Source organism: Gopherus flavomarginatus, chromosome 16, assembly GCF_025201925.1.
Source record: "Gopherus flavomarginatus isolate rGopFla2 chromosome 16, rGopFla2.mat.asm, whole genome shotgun sequence".
Taxonomy (NCBI): Eukaryota; Metazoa; Chordata; order Testudines; family Testudinidae; genus Gopherus; species Gopherus flavomarginatus.
The window spans coordinates 11,832,245-11,838,592 of NC_066632.1; the positions used below are offsets into that span (position 1 = coordinate 11,832,245).

General features: G+C 53.8%; 1 non-coding gene across 1 annotated transcript; it reads right to left on the reverse strand.

Moving 5' to 3' along the window:
* Nucleotides 1-257: 257 nt before the first annotated feature.
* TRNAQ-UUG (transfer RNA glutamine (anticodon UUG)) lies at nt 258-329 on the reverse strand. The gene has a single exon. It is a non-coding gene; the product is annotated as a tRNA-Gln (tRNA).
* Between the last annotated feature and the right edge of the window lie 6,019 nt (nt 330-6,348).

The following is a 6,348-nucleotide window of genomic DNA, read 5'->3' on the forward strand; positions in this document are numbered from 1 at the left end:
CTACGGGGACCAAAGTTGTGGACATCAGATGAAGCAGCAAGAAACCAAACCATCAGGTCAACCCGCAAGAATCTCTAGCCAGACAGTTAAGTTCTAGGACCCCACCCTATAGCGGCCAGCTGGACCAAAGGTCTATCTCCAGTGGGCATCAGTGACCCATGAGGAGGAGAAAAAACCCTTGCTGAAGTTTACCCAGGTAGAAAGTAACTATACACATTGAGCTCCAAGACTTTGCAGCAAACTACAATATCTACAGGAGATCCCACTGAGATTTGAACTCAGATTCCAGGATTCAAAGTCCTGAGTGCTGCCAATTACACCATGGAACCTGCTCCCATTTTGTTTTCTAGACCCCTGGGTCTCTCGGCTGACTGGTTTGCACTCTGCACTTATTGCTTCCCACCAGTGGCTTCCTCTCGCAGGTCTCTCTCTCCTCCTCCAGCGACTGTTGTCCTGCACTATGGGATCCGCGGGTCCTGCCCTGAGTCCCCACATCCCCCTGCTTGGTCTCCATTCCCTGCAGGCTGCAAAAATGTCAGGGGAGGACGCCCCTCCCTTCACTCGATGCTTCCACTCATATCGGCCAGCTGCAGCCTCATCTCATGGAACTCGGGCAGCTGTCACTTGATCCGGTTGTACAGTCACAGGATCACTGGCTCCCCAGTCTGGATGCTCTTGTGGAAATCCCACAGGCAACCCTGCAGGGCTTGGCACCATTGGTTTTTTGATATTGCAGTGTGTGCCTGACCGCTGGAACGAAGCCGCCAACTCCTCCCTCACCGACTTCCGCCAATCCCTCTGGTTGCCATAGAACCCTCTGATGCTTTCCTGTTCTGCCAACACCGCCAGGCCTCACCCCCCTGCTCCTTTATCTTGCAAGCTCTGGATGTTCAGCTTCCAATGTCCTCTGCCCTGGGTCAGGGACAGGGACAGCTCCAGCGCAGCAAGTGCATGCCTGGGACGGCAAGCTGCAGGGAACGGCCTGCCAGTCACTGTGAGGGTGGCAGTCAGGCTGCCTTCAGCAGCATGCCTACAGGAGGTCCTCTGGTAATTGTGGATGTTGCCTCTCTCCTGATTCCTGAGGAAAGGAACCTTTCCAGGAAATGGCCATGGATTCTGGGAATCTGCATGTGGCTGGCAGGAGAGCACAGGAATCATTTGGCTCCTGGCCACAAGGCAATATAAAACTGGGTGCCTAGACAGGGGCTTGAACCCTGATCCTCAGATTAGGAGCGTGATGTGCTACCAACTGAGCTAGTTGAGATCATTTCCTCCAGTTCACCACAAGAGCGAGCAGATAGGCAAAAGAGAGGCAAAAATGTGTCCCCAGAACCCCTCCTCTTTTTCTGCACAGCCGCTGACTGTCAGCAGGATTACTCCTCTCCTCCCTTCTGTGCCTCAGTGTGACTAAATCTCCACACCTAGACAGCCGGTCCATCGCTGCCCCCAATCCCCATGGCCTGAGCCTCCCTTCCAAAGCCCTGCACCTAGCTCCATAGAATTAAGTCTCACGTGTTGCTGGACTCGACTTCTTGTGCGCAGAGAGTCTCAGCCCCCCTCAGTAGATGACCTGAGAAACACAGTGTCCTGCCTTTTCAAAAGAAGTGCTTGGAGGGTCTTTTTTATGTTACATGTGGCCTAACGATAAGGCGTCTGAGTGTGAATCAGAAAATTGAGGGTTTGAGTCTTTAGGTGGTTGTGTTTCTGCAGTTTTACTATTGTGCTGAACGTCCTGCTCCCGTCAAGGCTGGAACCTCTTCTTGGCTGCTCAGACCAATGCCTTGGGCTTCAGCTAGAGGCTGGGAAGGAGTTGGGGTTGGGTGTCACAAAGCTGCGGCAGGAGCCCCAGGTGCTTCCAGTCTAGCTTTGCCTCGCTGACTTACCAAAGAAAGTGGGCGGCACCTGGGCTAGCGTGTGCCCTGTCCCTGTGCTGGAAGGTACTTGCTACATAGCGTCTTGGGAGCCTGGGTGTTTCTCTGCTTCTTGCCCCTTGGAAAAGCCTCTTGGTGGTAAAATTCCTGCCCACAGCAAAAGTGAAATAACCTGAGTGGGACCAGTCAGAGCCCCACCATGGGGGCTGGCCTGGCCCTGCTTCCTCCTACTATCTTCTGATGTTGGCTACAGAGCATCAGCCAGCGCGTCTGCATCCTGGTGAACTTCAGTGGTGTTTTGGCATGGCGGGAGCAGCCTGGCGTGGGTGTTTTGTGCCTGTCTGAAGGCCACACCTAGATATGGGTCCTGCCCTCAGTTGCTCTGTGGCTTTTAAGCCTTCCCTTGGAGCTGTCAGCACCACTGCCCAGGGAGGAGAGTGTGTGGGTCACTTTTACAGATGCCCCCTGCTTGGTACTGCTCTTGCTCAGCTGCACAGAAGAGTTTTCATCCCCAACCCTGCTTAGCAGCCCTCTGGCACCATTCCTGAGGCTGCCTGCCTCACTTTCTTCCACCATGTTGGGAAGACAGCTTTCCTCATTAAGGTCAATGGGCCAACTAGGGGCAAGTAAGCCCCTTCTGTTTTTTCCTTTCCTACTGCAGATCCCAAGGTCAGGAAACTCACCTTGGGTGGAGGCACTGCTGTGCTACGAGGGCAGCCATCTCTGCACAAGCATAATGACAAGGGCCTGCCAAAGCCCATAATTGAACAAGGACCTTTAGTTTTCAGTCTAACGCTCTCCCAACTGAGCTACTTTGCAGTTTTGCATGACAGTATTTTGGCCGGTTGCTTCTCTAGCTGGGGATTGTTTTTCTCAGCAGTCGCACACAAAAAGGACTGGAAAGAATGGCTGCTTCACACCCCACTGAGAACCGCGGCCCCTAGCTGTGGTGAGTAAGAGTGTCTGTTAGCTTAAGGGCTGTTCCCCGGATCTGGAACAGTAGCTGCCACCATCACCCTTGGTTCCAGGCTGTGAAAATGCTCATTGCCTGGCTGCATGGGCGATGTTGCTCCTGCGCTGGGAAGAGCGTCTGTATAGGTCTTTCACCCCCGTCCTTCAATGAGACAGTCTGTAAAAGTCTCAAGTGTCCCCTCCTGCCTGGCAGCTGAGAGTCTGTGACCGACATAACCCCCCTCCAGCCCCAGAGCCAGCAGCAGCGCCGCACCCCCTAGCAATACCTACAGGGGAACTCAATGCACTTGCTGTGGGAATTACTCCTTAGTGTCCCGCTAGAGTGAAGTCAGGAGACGGTGTCCTGGCTCCCTTGGGGAGAGAGAAACCTGATGAGTGCGGATCTCCCTCAGCCTCCCGCAATGCTGGTCAGTTGTATTGTCCCTGTGATAGTCATGCTTCCCTTCAGGCTGGCCCTACTCTAGAGGGGTCGGGGCAAATCCATGGAGTCACTGCTTGGCTCTTTCACACACTAAAGAGAGGACAGCACACCAGGGTTATGGCTGATTTTATGGGCACCAGGTGGTGGCAGGGCTACAGGCCCTGAGAGTGGCCCTACACCTCAGGGACACAGGGGAGGTGGTGTCCCAGGCAAATCTCTAATGAAAGGACAGAAGGGATTTACTTCGTTGGGAGAGACTTGAGAGTGTCTCAGGGGGTTGTACACAGGGAATTGCTCTGATAAAGATACTGGCTAAAAACACGGGCCTCGCTGTGCGAGATTTGAACCTGCACAGAGGACCCTATTTTGATTTCAACTCCACAACCTACCCATCGCATCCACAGCTGAAATATAAAGGTGCCCCAATGCCAAGAAACTGGTAAAGAATCACAATGACCAGGTGGTGAAGTCCATCTGAACGTCAGATTCCCACCGCAAACCTGGCTCCCAAACACAGGGGGGATTTGTGTTTGTTCTCTTTGCTTAGCCATGTGCAGTCGCACAAGAGAGCGCCTTTAAAAAAGTCCTCCTCTCCCACATAGCGGGATAAATTATTCTCAACTGAAGCCTATTCGAATGGATGTCCGGACCACAGGCTAGGGACTGACTCTTTGCTAAGAAACCAGTGACGATCCGGACCAGGCTAAGGAAAATGTTCCTGAGTCATAACTGGATTAGCAGCAGTATTGTGCAGAGAAATGTCTCACAAGGAGGAGACAGCGCATTGGTTGGTTTGGTAGCAGAAGTCACAGCTACAGCATGGAGGTCTAGCTTTTGGTTTCTGGCCAACAGAGGAAGGCGTTTTGTATTATCTCCAATTTCAGTAGAAAATTCAGACCCAAACTGGGGTGTGGTTGATTTCTCTGGTTTCTTTTGTTTTCTCATTTGAAATGTCCTGTTGATCATTTTTGTGGGAAACAATTTGGCACAAGGCAAAGGAAGAAGTTTAGAACAATTACAAATTCTCCATGGGAGTAAGAGGGTCTCTCAGCACCAGGGGAGGGGTGTAGATTTTCATGTAGGAGTTGAGGAATAAATGAGAGGCCTTTTGCTCAGCAAAGGGAGGCGGCCTTGGAGTTTTCATTTTTATCCAAGTGCATCCCCGCCCAACATCCACACTGCTCCCTGCTGCTGCTACCACCCGCTCAAATCTCCCTGACCCCCCCAGCATGTGCCTACAACAGCTTTCTCCTGACCAAAGCCCTTATTCTATCAGAGACAAAATCCCCTCGATCGTGCCCGCTTCTCCCAGCTCAAGCCCTCTGGCCCCAGAGACCAGACAACCTGACCTAGCCATGCGGGGGGTTGGGCTTAATCTTCCAAGCGAGCGCAAAATCTCAGCCGGGATGTTTCGCTCCTTCCCCCATCGGCCCAAGCGGCAAGGGGAATGATGAGACACGCCTGGCTGAATACACTCTCCCACTTCTCTATACCTTCTGTGACGTTATTAATATGAACTGGGACCGTAGGTCATTGTTGCGCACCACTGTATATATGTCAGCAAATATTGTTTGGGGCAAAAGTTTGTCGTTTGAGGTGTCTATGACAGGTTATGATTTTGGCTGTTATAATTTTGCTGGCTGTGTCGTTCCATTTTTGTATTTGAGTTACGAATATGGGCTATGTACTTGTATCTCAAAGTATTTGATTCCAAGTAGCATCAGTGACATCACCCCCAAGTCCCTCAGGAGTCCATACAAAGAGACCCCCTCCACCCACAATCTGGACTCCCTGTGAGTGGCCTCCCACACTGTCGCCCCCCCAACCCAATGGACATCAAGGAATACGTGGCACATCTGTGTCAGTGGGTTTCAGTGCTCGGCCAGACACCTGAAGCTGGGACCCACCCCCATAGCACTGCTCGAGGCCTGGGCACGGGAGTGTTCACAGCCCCTATCCTTACCCCTCCGAGCCCAGCCAGCTCCTCACCTGGAATAAGCAGACGCGTCTTCGGCCTCGCTGCTGTCCAAGTTTCCGGGCTGCTGTTGTCCACAGAAGCGGGCCGAGCTGCTGGGGCTGGGAGAGGGATCCTCCACCTTCCTGCCCTGGGAAGGATTTGAAAGTCCCACTGACCGTGCCAGGGCGATGCCTCCGCTAGGAACATCCGGGGCTGGGCTCCTGGGGGCTGCTGCTGCCCACAACAAACAAGCCTCCGGAACCACCCTGCCCGTCTGCACCAGGGCTGGTTCATGCTTGCCCAGCTGCAATCCTGTCCCCAGCTCCATTTTGGCCTGACGGTGCCTCACTCAACCGCGGCGCCTGCACCGGGAGCCGGTTTCCTCTTTCTCAGAAGGCTGGGCCTTCCACCTCCTGGCCCGGTCGCGAGCTCCTCCCGCCATTGGGGACGGTTGGGCCGCTCGGCTCCTGGGGAAGATGGCGCTGCTTTTCCACAAGGGGCTCGGAGCCACACCTGCAGAGCCTTCTTCCTGACATCACACATCAGCGACACCTTACAGAAAATCCTGGAACCGACGAGGGAGCAGAGGTTAGTCTGGGGTCAAGGCAGCCTCTCACTAACCAACTTGTTTGGTCCCTCTCTCGCCCCTCACCGCCCCAGCATCAGCAGCTCCCTCCTCCACCCACGGGGGAGCATGGATGCAGCTACACAAACTGCCAGGAGTTCATTGCATGATCTGCTCCACTCACCTTCCCATCGTCATCCCTGGGCTGCAAGAACCGGGGAGTCTCCGTCCTTTCCCTAGCACTGTGGTCAGTCACAAGACCACTGGTCACCTAATTTGGACAAGCAGCTCACTCCTGCCGCCTAGACACACTCAAACCTTCCTCCGCACCCATTTCTCCCCCCAGGCTAGAGAAGGAACAGAACTCAGGAGTTCATACTTCTCCTGGAAAACCATTCCCACTTCAAAGTCCCTAGACATAGCAAGGCCAGGGCCCCTTCGTTTCCCATTGATTTCCATCCTCCAGCTCCCCTGGTCCGGCCCAGCTCCAGAGACTCTCGCTGGGAACAGTCCTCCCACAATGGAGGCTGGAGCCCCCATTGCTGGGACCTTGCCAAACACT